Source organism: Thamnophis sirtalis, unplaced genomic scaffold, assembly GCF_051295495.1.
Source record: "Thamnophis sirtalis isolate CommonGarterSnake01/CBP01778 unplaced genomic scaffold, rThaSir2_p1.2 scaffold_4, whole genome shotgun sequence".
Classification (NCBI taxonomy): Eukaryota; Metazoa; Chordata; class Lepidosauria; order Squamata; family Natricidae; genus Thamnophis; species Thamnophis sirtalis.
In genome coordinates this window covers 16,557,017-16,570,041 of record NW_028261384.1, presented here as the reverse complement: position 1 = coordinate 16,570,041, position 13,025 = coordinate 16,557,017, and positions in this window count along the sequence as shown.

Below are 13,025 nucleotides of genomic sequence, written 5' to 3'. Positions count from 1 at the left end.
ATGCATTAACTCAGAGGCCCCTAAAATCCCCAAGTACTTGTAACCTTCTTCTGGTTTTACTGCCTTTATCATTTCTTCATTCTCAAGTTGTATTCCACCATCTTCTATGACCTTGCCTGCTTTGGTTGCCATTGTTGCACATTTGTCAATTCCAGACTGCATACCAATGTCTTGGCTAAATTCTTTTGTGCTTTCAATGAATAAATTCAGTTCATCTTTTGTTTTATCAAACAGCTTCAAATCATCCATGTCCACCAAGTGTGAAATTTTCAGTCCTTTCTTTGCAAGTTCGTATCCATAGTTCACTTTGTTCAAAATGATTGTCAGTGGTAGCGTTGAGAGTATAAAACGTAGGGATGAAAGGGAATCACCCTGAAAATGCCTCGTAATTTCAACTTCACCCAGTTCTTCTCCATTAGCCATAAGCTTCGTTTTCCAGAGGTTCATTGAAGTTTCCATGAATTTTTGTATGTTGCTGCTGAAGCCAAAGATTTTTAGGCATTTCTTGATCCAGCTATGGGGAACTGAATCAAACACTTTCTTGTAGTCTATCCAAGCCATAAACAGCTTGGTTTGTCTTTTCTTTGAATTCTTTAGGATTAGTTTGTCAATCAGCAGTTGGTCCTTTGTTCCTCTTGAATTTTTGCAGCATCCTTTCTGTTCTACAGGAAGCAAGTCATTTCTTTCCAAGTAAATTTGGTTTGCAATGATACCAGTAAGGAGCTTGTATGTTGTTGGCAAACAGGTGATTGGGCTATAGTTTCCAGGATCCTTTCCTTTTTCTTTATCTTTTTGGATAAAAAATGTCCTTCCAGTTGTCATCCATTCATCATTTTCAGGTGTTTTTAAGATCTGGTTCATTTGGGCTGCCAATCTTTCAGGCATACTTGTAAGTGCCTTTAGCCAGAAACCATGTAGCTCATCTGGTCCAGGTGCACTCCAATTCTTCACTTTTCTTGACTGCCTTTGCACCATTTCTTTGTTATTTTCACATCTTCCATTTTATGCACTTTAATTGAATCCGCAACCTGCTTGATCCATGTTGCATTTATGTTGTGCTTATTGTTGTTTTCCCACAAATTCTTCCAGAATTGCAGAGCTTTCTCTTTATCAGGCTTTTCATTTGTTGTTACTCCATCTCCACTTTCTAAGCTCTTATAAAGCTGGTGCTGATATGCGCTGAACTGTGAGTTTTCCTTGAATTGAGTTACTCAGTTTTCACATCTTTTAATCTTTTCAGCAACGGCAACAACCCTCTGCTTCGGCTCTTTATTATTGTTGTTGTTGTGGTTGTTGTTGTTGTCTCACCATCCACAGTACAGTAATACTTTGGTACTCAATGCATTTTTGAAACTCATCAAATTTGGTACTCACATATTTTTATGTGAAAATTTTGTCCCAATACTCATCATTTATTTGGTACTCAACACACAAGATATAACTTTTCAGTCTGTCTCACTACATTATTCCTTATGGGGGGGGGAATTGTTTGGTATTCATAATTTTTGGTAGTCATTGCACCTCCAGGAACCAATTAATGATGAGTATTGAGATACTACTATATCACTTAAATGCCCAGAATATAAATCTCACACAAATAAATACATAGGTTCCGCAGTGCAAATTAAAATTACTGAAAGGCTTTTTTCCCTAAGGTTCAATAGGAATTTGCTTTCCTGCACTTTAAAAAAAATGCTTTTGAGTCAGTGTTGGTTCTTAGTAACTGCCTAGACAGGTCCCAGCATCTTTTTTTGGATGAAGGGGATTTCAGAGATGGCTTGTTATTGCCTCATTTGAAAGGCTGAGCAAGGGTGACTAGCCCAAATTCACCCAGCTGTTGTGCCTAAGGCAGAAATAGAGCTCATAGTTTCTAGCTTTAACTATTATACCAATCTGGCTCACAACTGTACTTATACTCCATTATTTCATGTCTACCCTTTAAGACAATAGATAATATATCTTGATCCTTTTGTGTGATATCTTTTCAGAAGACAGTAAAAGGTAAAGGTTCCCCTCGTGCATATGTGCTAGTTGTTCCTGACTCTAGGGGGTGGTGCTCATCTCTGTTTCAAAGGTGAAGAGCCAGCACTGTCTGAAGATTTGACTGTAGTTATGTGGCCGGCATGACTAAACGCTGAAGGTTCACAGAATGCTTCCCACCAAAGGTGGTTCCTATTTTTCTACTTGCATTTTTACATGCTTTGAAACTGCTAGGTTGGCAGAAGCTGGGACAAGTAACGGGAGCTCACTCTGTTACATGGCACTAGGGATTCAAACTGTCAAACTGCTGACCTTTCTGATCGACAAGCTCAGCATCTTAATCATTGAACCACTGTGTCCCTTTTTAAAAAAAGGAAACATTATCACAATTGTTCTTCAGCCTTCTCTTCTCAAGGCTAGGATTACACTGATTCATCAATCCTTTTTTCCTGGGACCTAGTTTCTCATTCTTTGATGTGTCTCCTGGCCTTTCTTTGAACATTGCTGAATATGGAAGAAGGACTTAGGAAAGGACCCGTAGGAAAGTTGAGTCCTTATCATTACCGCTGGAACTTGTGGGTGCTCCATTACTGGAGGTTTTCAAGAAGAGACTGGGCAGTAATTTGTCCAGAATGGAACAGAGTCTCCTGTTTGAACAGGGAGTTGAATTAGAAGACCTGCAAAGTCTCTTCCAATCATATAATTCCATGTTGTATGTGTATGTTGTATGTGTTTGGGGTCCAAGTCAGAACAAATGAGAGAGAAACTGTGATTCTTTGTCATGAGATGTTTTGAGGTGGCTCTCCTTCTCAAGTTGAATGTTTTTAGATGTGGTAACATTCACATTCCTACCCAGCATAGCTAAAGAACATAGCAATAGCAATAGCAATAGCAGTAGACTTATATACCGCTTCATAGGCCTTTCAGGCCTCTCTAAGCGGTTTACAGAGAGTCAGCATATTGCCCCCAACAATCTGGGTCCTCATTTTACCCACCTCGGAAGGATGGAAGGCTGAGTCAACCCTGAGCCGGTGAGATTTGAACCGCTGAACTGCTGATCTAGCAGTAGCCTGCAGTGCTGCATTTAACCACTGCGCCACCTTGGCTCTGGATGGATGGATTTTGTAGTGCCAAAATGGATTTCGTAGTGCCAAAACATTGGGCTGAAGAAACCAAGCTAGCATGCTTTCATTTATTTAACAGTCTGATCCAAGCTGCTTGCTCTAATGTGTCCTTTTTAGCATTTTTTTAATCATAGTTGAGTGTTTTTTCTCCTCTAAATATTTCAGCTCATTTATGAGTGCTGCAGTTTAAACTTTTTAGGAATGCTTTAACAACTTAGAAGTGCTTACATAACCCAATTTTTTAAAAAAACCAAATTAGGCAATTAACTATGCTGAGAACAGACCTCTCTGCTCTCTTAACTAGCTTGAGAATACTGTAGCTGTTGTTTTTGGGGGCAGTTTTTACAGCAACATGGAAATCCTGGTGCATTTTACAATCTTGGCTGATGTTCACAGGAATGTGGTAAAGGCAGTCAAAGGCATACGACAACAGCATACATACCCACACAAATACTTCATTAAAACAACGAAAGACCAACTGCCTATGTTTACACATGCCAAGCTTCTATTAATCTTGTTAGCACTGTAGGTTTTTTGTTTTTGAGATGTTTGGGGTATGTTTTGTGAGTTCAGCTACTTTTATTAGTTTATGGCTTCATATTTGTTATGAACCCATAAGATGGATTTAAATTCATTGATCTGAATTCAACTCTCTGTGAATTTTAATTCAATTGATCTATCTTAAAGTTTTTAGGTAGCTGCTGTTTTTTTTGGATTTAGCAGGAATCACACTATTAATGAGGTCAATTTTAATAAAAAGGAGACTATTTACACAGGCATCCATAAGAGGAGGAGTCCAAAATTAAGTTGCTAGCCATAATGGCATGATTGATGCCCTACTCCGTTTTTCAAACCTGAACTGCTGGAAGCAGCCCAGGTTTGAGACCCAAGCTCCTGCCCACCTTTAGGTTCGAAAGTATACAAATGCAAGGAGATAAATAGGACCACTTGACCCCAGAAATGTATTTGGACAGTGCTGACTCATGGCCTTGAAACAGAGATGAGCATTGCCCCCTGTTGTCGACAACAATTATCCGCAGGAATTCCTTTACCTTTTATATCAATATCATATATGTGTATCCATATCTATAATCTATATCATCTATATTTATATCATCTATATCCATGATGGTGAACCTATGGCACATGTGCCAGAGGTGGAACGCAGAGCCCTCACTGTGGGCAAGCAGGCCATCACCAGCAGCTCTTCTGATTTCTGGCACGCATATTCGCACTGGGCAGCTGGTCTTCGCAGGCACTGGAGCACTGGAAAATGGCCTGAAAATGGCCCAAAGAACCAGCCAAAATGGCTAAAAAACAGGCATGCATGCACGCACTGGCCAGCTGGTCTTCGGGTTTCCAATGCTCTGGCACGCACATGCGTGCACATGCACATGCATGCTCACATGTTCCAGTTTGGCCACTCAATACAGAAAACTCACTAATATATATCTATATCATCTATACCATCCATATCCACAGTATATCTATTCATCCATCCATCCATAATCTATCTATCTATCTATCTATCTATCTATCTATCTATCTATCTATCTATCTATCTATCTATCTATCTATCTATCTATCATCTATCTATCTATTATCTATCTGTCACCTACCTACCTACTACCTACCTGACTACCTACTTACTACATACCTATTACATACCTACTACATACATACCTACTACATACCTACTACCTGCCTACTATATACTACCTACCTACTACCTACCTACCTGCCACCTACCTATCTACCTACTTACTACCTACCTACTTACCTACCTATTTACCTACCACCTACTTACCTACCTACGTATCACCTACCTACCTGCTACCTACATACATACCTATTACCTACCTACTACCTACCTACCTACTACCTACCTACCTGTTACCTACCTACCACCTACCTACCTACCTACCTATCTATCTATCATCTATATCTATCTAATCTTAGAACAAATTTAGTTTTGCTTTTAAAAAACCCACTTTAGCAAATCCGATATGTCACTAAAATTCTCAAGAGAGATCTTGCTCTATAATTTATTTATAATTTACCTTTAAAAACGTATTATAATTTATGTTTACAAATGTTTTACTCTAGTTTCCCCATCACTATAACACTCAAAAAAAAACACCCCCCAACAACCCAGATGTAAACAATAATATAATAAACCTTAGAAACAAAACAGGACTGAAGATTGCACAGAAGTGAATCTCTAGCAATTTTAATCAAAACAGTACACAAACAACTGACAATTTCTAATATATCATTGAAAATAAATATATTCAGAATAAAGGAAAATGACCACAGTTTTTTTTCCAGCTTTGCTATGGAAATCTGTTGCTGGAATAAAGTGAAACATTTCTGTGTTTATGCATATTATTATTAAGTTTTACTCAAAATCAAAAGTCGACTCAGTAGATCAGGAAAATCTTTTCTGGATAGATCAAAAAAATGAGTATCAGATATCATAAAGTCATATTAAAATGAACAAAATTATGGAGTCAAAGCATAGCGCTTTTCAGAGTGAACAGAATTAGAGTAATCATTTGGATGGGTTAGAGGCCAAAAATAAAAGCCTAATAAATTCCAAGAAAAATTAGATTACTGTAAGCTATTAGAAATTAAAAAGCTATATAAATCGCAATGATACAATAAATGGCATTTGGGTAATAGCATTTGACTGATTAAATTAGATTTCACTTTGTAGAAAGCTTCTGGAAAGAAAGAAAAAAATATCACAGCACAATCACACCAATCCCCACCACACTTCCCTGATAGAAACAATTACTGCAAAAATCCATGAATAATTTTAGGGAATGATTTGCATGCATAATTTTGGAGATTTTGTTACTTTGTCAGTTCTGTCTCCTTTGGCAATGATGATCAAAGCAGATTCTATATCATGCAGCTGATTCTTCCTCTCTTCCCCTCCCCTCCGGATTGTAACACTTTAAACTGGGAAAGGAAACAGAGCATTTTATTGTTAATTGCTTTTTCATATGAAGAAAAAGAAATCCCTGCACATAGAAAGTTCACACCTCAGGGGAAAAAAAGAAACTAGATCATGACTGGCAACATCTGTTTTCCAGCTCCAGAAAAAAAGTTATTGGGTTTTTTTTAAAAAAAATTCTAGGTGAGAATGCATTATTTAATCAGATGCTCATCCACATTCCTTCTCTCTGGGCCAAATCAAGTAGAATGAATGTTCTTGCCTGTAATCACATTGCTTTTGCCACACTTTAAACACACAAATTCACTATGGCATTGGCATAAGTGTTCCCACGTCAATTTCCAGTATATTAGCAATAGCAAATGCAGTTAGACTTATATACCGCCTCATAAGGCTTTCAGCCCTCTCTAAGCGGTTTACAGAGTCGGCATATTGCCCCCAACAATCCGGGTCCTCATTTTACCCACCTCGGAAGGATGGAAGGCTGAGTCAACCCTGAGCCGGTGAGATTTGAACAGCCGAACTGCAGAACTGCAGTCAGCTGAAGTAGCCTGCAGTGCTGCATTTAACCACTGCGCCACCTCGGCTCTTAGAGCTATAAGCAAAACATTAATTTCTACAGCTGTGCTAAAACAGAAATCAGATTATAGCAGTGTTGCCAGAATCTTACACTCGTGCTTATTATTCAGTAATAAATCAATATTGTGCTTCTGGTTTCCTTACAATGGCATTAATAAAGTGACTTTCCACCACCCACTTCCATCCATCACATTGTGAATTAAAATTTATCTGATTGGAAACGTCTATGAAGAGGGTTCAAAAATAGTGTTGGTCACAACCAGATGATTTAAACTCTGGCTTTTTCTATGCCTGCCACACTGACATTCTGACTTTTTTTTTCTTCCTCATCAGCCATTATATGGCCCTCCCATGTAAAAATAAAGAATTAAGGTTTCCTCTGTCTAATTGAGTCTATTTCTGAAGGATTAGGCTCATGTCAGTTTCTTAGCTGAGGTAGCCAGCATTATCTAAAGACAGTTCTGTGGTCATGTAACTGGAATACACCAAAGGCTAGGGAATGCTCTTACCTTCCCGCCGAAGTGGTACCTATTTATCTACTCGCATTTGCATGCTTTCAAGCTATTAGATTGGCAGGTGCTGAGGATAGCACAACCTCACCCTATCACACAGTGCTCAGGTCTCAAACTCACCCTGTCAAGCTCAACATCTTTAACTGCTGAGCCAGTTCTCTGGACCTTCCATTTATAATCTTGCAAATGGTGGTAACTGAAATAATCATATAAACTTAATTATCCACTGCTCCACCATTTAAATCGAAAAGTTCATTGTCCTGGATTCTCCTAAGAGAAAAATATGATGGTGACTGCCATTCCAAATCTGGGTTGGTGCCACTATTTGATGTCTGAGGATATTTGCCCATGTAGTAAAGCTGCATTGCTATTATCCTTCTCAACTTTCCTATTACTTTCTCCTATTGACATCTTATGATTTATCACTGTGCTATTTTTATTCTATGATTTATGATTGTAACTTATGATTTATGATTTATCACTTTGTTTTTGTATGTACACTGAGAACTTATGTTTGTTTCTACATTGCATGTAAGTGTGTATGTACACCGAGAGCTTATGCACCAGAGATAAATTCCTTGTGTGTCCAATCACACTTGTCCAATAAAGACTATTCTATTAAATTCTGTTCTGTTCCATTCCATTTAATTCTTATTCTATTGTATTCTACTCTGTTCTGTTCCGTTCCATTCCATTTTATTCTATTCTATTCATCAGTCATTGATAAATTAATAAGTGGCTCTTTTCTGAGGTCAGGTCTTGGAAATGTTGCAAATCCATTTCTAATGTTAGTGTGTAAACATCAAGACTGCACACTGGGATTATGACAAATACATACAGTCCACATTAAGAGGGACCAAATGTTTACAATGATTTTGGGAGCGCACCTCGGAGAGGATTTCAGCCTCCAGAGTAAATATATCCACACTCCATTTAACTCATCAAAGGTGAAATGGCCAAAAATATTTATGTGCTCACCACATCCTTGAAGAGATAACATTTCCTTTTAGTGGGATGCTGAAAGAAAATAATTGGTAATAGGGTGGAACCATGGTAAACTCTGCTTATCTTGTTCCACTCCAAGTATTTCTTCACTTGTAATCTCATTAAGTGACATGAACAGCTGTACCAAGTTGTTCTGGCAACTGGAATTTTTGAAGGAAATTAAATTTTGCAATGAGGTATTATTAAGAGCATGTATGGATGACCTTGCATAATAATAAACCACATTGTTCAGAAAGTACGTCTGTTTTTCTTCAGACAGCTGGGTGACATTCTGTGGCTGCTCCAAAATGTCACTCAGTAAATTCCTCAGAGGGAATTTATTTTAAAACTTTTAGACTGGTTTGGTATTCAAGACAACATTCCACATTGTCCTCTCATGCATCACATCTGGTGACAATTGACTCCAGAGATCGATTTATAATATTGATCTCCTCCTCACCAGCTCAAATTAAACTGGGGCGATGAGGCCAAGCTTATCTATGATGATCTATGTTGGGGAGTCACTGGTTCATTTGATTAGACACCACAGGCTTAATTGTGAAAAAGAAGAAAAAGCTATGGTTGTTTGATTAGTTTTATATTTACATTTGAAGTAGGTGGCCTTTTTTGTGCCTTCTGTAGCTTAAATCAGAACAGACTATATCAGAGATGAAATGCTACAAGTTAGGACTTGTTTGCCCAAACTGGTAGTAAATAACCTACCAGTTCACCCAAACCAATAGTTTAAAAAGTGCTACCGGTTCGGGTGAAGTGATGCATGGTTTATATTAGCTAGAAAGCAGGATTTCCTGCTTTCTAGCTAATCTAAATCACGTGGCACAGCGGATTTCCCCCCTTCACTGTTCACTTACCTTTGCATGTGTGCTCAGTAGCAGACTCCACCCACCTGGCCGGGCATCACTGTGTTGGATTTTGATACTCTGTGCATGAGTGGAGGTGGCACATGTGAGTGTACGTACTCATGAGCATGCTCCCGAACCAGTAGCAAAGGTTAGTTGATTTTACCCCTGAACCATACCTCTTTGTTGCTTCCTGCATTTCTACAAACATCTACTAAGTTTCTTAGAACAAAGCCTTATACTTAGGCCATTATCCCAATAACAGATAGACCTGGAATTATAATAATTGTTTAGCGTCTCTTCAAAGTTACAATGGCACTGAAAAAAGTGATATATAAATGATCCTTGCACTTACAATCACTGCTGCATCCCACCACCCCCAGGACACGTGATCAACATTTTGGCACCATTTTTCCCAAAGGTGCTTTTTCAAGAAGCAACTGAACTTTTTGGTTTTTCTCTGAAGACATTTCACTTCTCATCCAAGAAGCTTCTTCAGATCTGGCAACTGTTGTGGTTGCAGCATCCTGGGTTCATGTGATAGCCATTTGTGACCTCCCCACCCATCTTCCAACAACAAAGTCAATGTGGAAACTGCATTGGCTGAACAAACACGTGTTTTAACTTAACTGTAGTAATTGTCTTGGCAACTATGTAAAATTGGGTGCTGCTCCCAAGTAATTTTCCAGCTCAGCTAGAAAAGAATATATGTAGCGTATGGTTGAATTGTGGAGTCCTTGATGCTCTCTGAGATTGCTTGCGCTTTATTTGCAGATATTTCATTATCCAACTAGGAAACATCTTCAGTGAAATTTGCTACCTGTTTTTCAGCTTGGCTACAAGAACAATCCTGCAAACACATATATTCTGGAGCACCAAGACAAGGAGTTTTCCCTTGGACAGAATTTATGACTTCAGAATGGGCCAACTAGCCATAGTCATCTTACTGTGGCCACCTCACTACAGCCAACTTGCCATCATAATTTGCTGCTGGACAACTTGCCATGGCCAACTCGCTGTGTGACAATTCGCCACTGGAAAATTCAACAAATACAAAAGTTACATTAATTTCAATAGAACTGTGGCTAATAATAATATAATAAAGAAAGTCAATGAATAATACAAGAGTTATTAATAATAAAAGTAACCGAGTGAAATGTTTAATAGAGCATTGAATTGCCCCATGGTAAGTTGTCTTGCAGTGAAGTGGCCACAGCCAGTTGGCCATGGCAAGTTGACCATATTTTTCCTAATTCCTTCCCTCATCAAACTATTTATGGGCAAGCTAGAAAAGTTCCACAAGTTAGACTGGATGTTTCCTTGATTGATAGAGGCTATAGTTAAGAGACACCTTCCTTTCTCACTCTCTTATACCTCACTGAATTAGGATAGATCTACTTTGAGCTTCTGTGTATTTTTTCCAACATCATCTCTGAGTCTCCCTAAGTGACAGTAAGGATGGATACAGATATTTTTACATTTTGTTATTAATAAGACAAAGAAAATAGCAGTTGCCTGACAGAAAAATTAGACTGGTTAGGTGCCGTCAAGTCGTTCTTCGCTCTTAGTAACCATATTGATTTTCCCCCCTAAAATCTGTGGAATAGCACAATAATAATCCTGGAACAAAAATATTGGTCATTGTATTCTACTTTTCCTCATTCCGTTATATTTGTTGGTCACACAGACAGCTAGATATTTAGATTGGATTTGGCATTTTAACCCACCTTCCCAAAGATCTGTTGTTGTTGTTGTTGTTTAATAACATTAAAGAGATTGTTATAGGAGGTAAGCTATTTAAACTAAAACTACCTTTTGCAAATGATTGATGGTGATTTTGTTGATGCTGATATGTTCAAGTTGTACTCCTGATATTTTGGGATTGTACCCAGGGCACTTATTATTGTTTGTCCTATCCTTCTTTGCTTTTGCTACAGTCATTTTGCTTCTGTTTGCAGATCTTTGTATTTTGTGATTTTCTCCATTTCCTTATTTTCTGTTCTGCTTATTGCAATATCCATTATTCAGACTTTTTGTCTTTATTAACACAGTTGTTAAGTCTGAGGTGTTATGGGACAGATTCTTGCCTGTTTGAACTTAGCTGGGTTTTTTTGACATTGGGACTTGGAATGAAGGCAAATCAGCTGAGCAAAGGTTGATCAGGAAATATACTAAGAGATTTGAAGCATTCTAAACCACTCCAGCTGTCCACCAATACCCTTATTCAGAAGAAAATGGGAGATCAGCTAGAACACAGGTTGAAAGTCTTTTCCTCCCATTTAATGGGAAACACTTAGACATCTACATTACACCATTGTGGAGGGATTCATTTGAGAAAACATTCTTATGCCAATAAAAGCATTACATATTAACCACGCTTCTGTTAGAGAGGAAGAACTCAGAATATTTGCAGAGGATGATATGACATTGATGTCAAAAACAGCTTTTTGCTGGAACACAGGAAGGGCGGGACATATGGAAGGCCCTAAATCACTTTTGCAGCCAAATCGGAAGGGCAATAATCCATTGTAACTGTTGCAAAAGGTAAACCATGCATGATAGTTTGTTCATTTATGAAAGGCAGATTGCTACATACATCAGGATTTTGCTGAAACCACCTCCGAGGCAGTGAAAAGTATGATAATAGAAGGAAATAACATTTGGTGAATGGATATGAAAAAAAAAAAGATGTAGGGGAAATTAAGCAATACAAAACAGCACAAATCTGTCTCCATCCCAATAACAAGCAAGTATCAGACAGTGAATATCTTAGCAGCTCTAACACACAGCAATCTCAAGGTTTGGATGGAAAAACAACCCTTAGTGGAAACAGAAAAAATATAGTTATCTCAATCTCTTTCCTTCTAAAACTGGAAGTTACAGCCTGTATAGCTGGTATTGAATTTCTCTGTGATGTTGCTGCTTTTTTATTCAATGTGAAATTTACAACATCAGGGTCAATTCATCAAGTGATGTAAGCTTTTGTGATCAGACCCAGGGATGCAAATTGTATATAAATCAGATATGCAAATCAGATATTAAATTGTGAAGCAGACCACATAGGTCTTAAAATAAAAAAATAAGATATTCAGATATTAGAGAAAGACTGCTAGAACACTAAAAATAATGGTTGCCAGATGTGTTTGTTCTGAAACCAGTTGTGTTCTTAAAGGTTTCAGTTTCATTTGACGATCTTCAAATGGAAAGATGGAGAAGACAGATTTTCATTAAAAATATACTTTTGGGGTATATTCTATAATCACTCTGGCTTATGAAGAACCCCTTTTCTTTTCCATGCAAAATAGAAGTTGAAATGTCCTCTAAAACAAAATGGATTCCTCCAGGGACAAGAAGGTGATCCCTCTCACCTTCTAAAAATCTCATTCCTAGTTCACTGAGCATATGTCTATAAAATATTTACAGTTATGTACACTAATTATGCGCTTCTGTATTGACATTTTAGAATTTTGGTGCACTTACTGTGACTAGAGATTTGGTTTTCAAAGTCTAATGTTGATGCTGTTATTATTCAAAGGACTTAGGCCGTGAACTTCATTGTCTGAAGTTGGAACCTTATTCAATTATTTATTTGCCCGATTATTAGAATCATAGCATTGGATGGGGCAATTTGGAATCTTGCTCATTGCAAGAATTCAAATTAAAGCATCCTGAGAGATAATCAATAGTCTTGGCTTGCACACATATCATGGAGGTAAATTTGCTAGCTCTCTTGGTGATTTGGTTCCATTACTAAACTGCTCTTATCATTAGGGCATTTCTCCTAATGTTCATCTGCAACTTAAGAACATTATTTTATACTAATACGATGCAGAACAAGGTTTTGCTTTCTTCTGAATAATATATTTTCAAACTTTTGAACTATGTAATTATTTTCCTTCTTCTCTTCAGTTTGCCTCTTTTCATAGAGCATCCTCATCGTCCCACTTTCTATTGCTTCTAGTTTCTGAATATATCTTTAAAATGACCAGAATTGGGTCTAAGCAGAATGCATATGAACTATTACTTT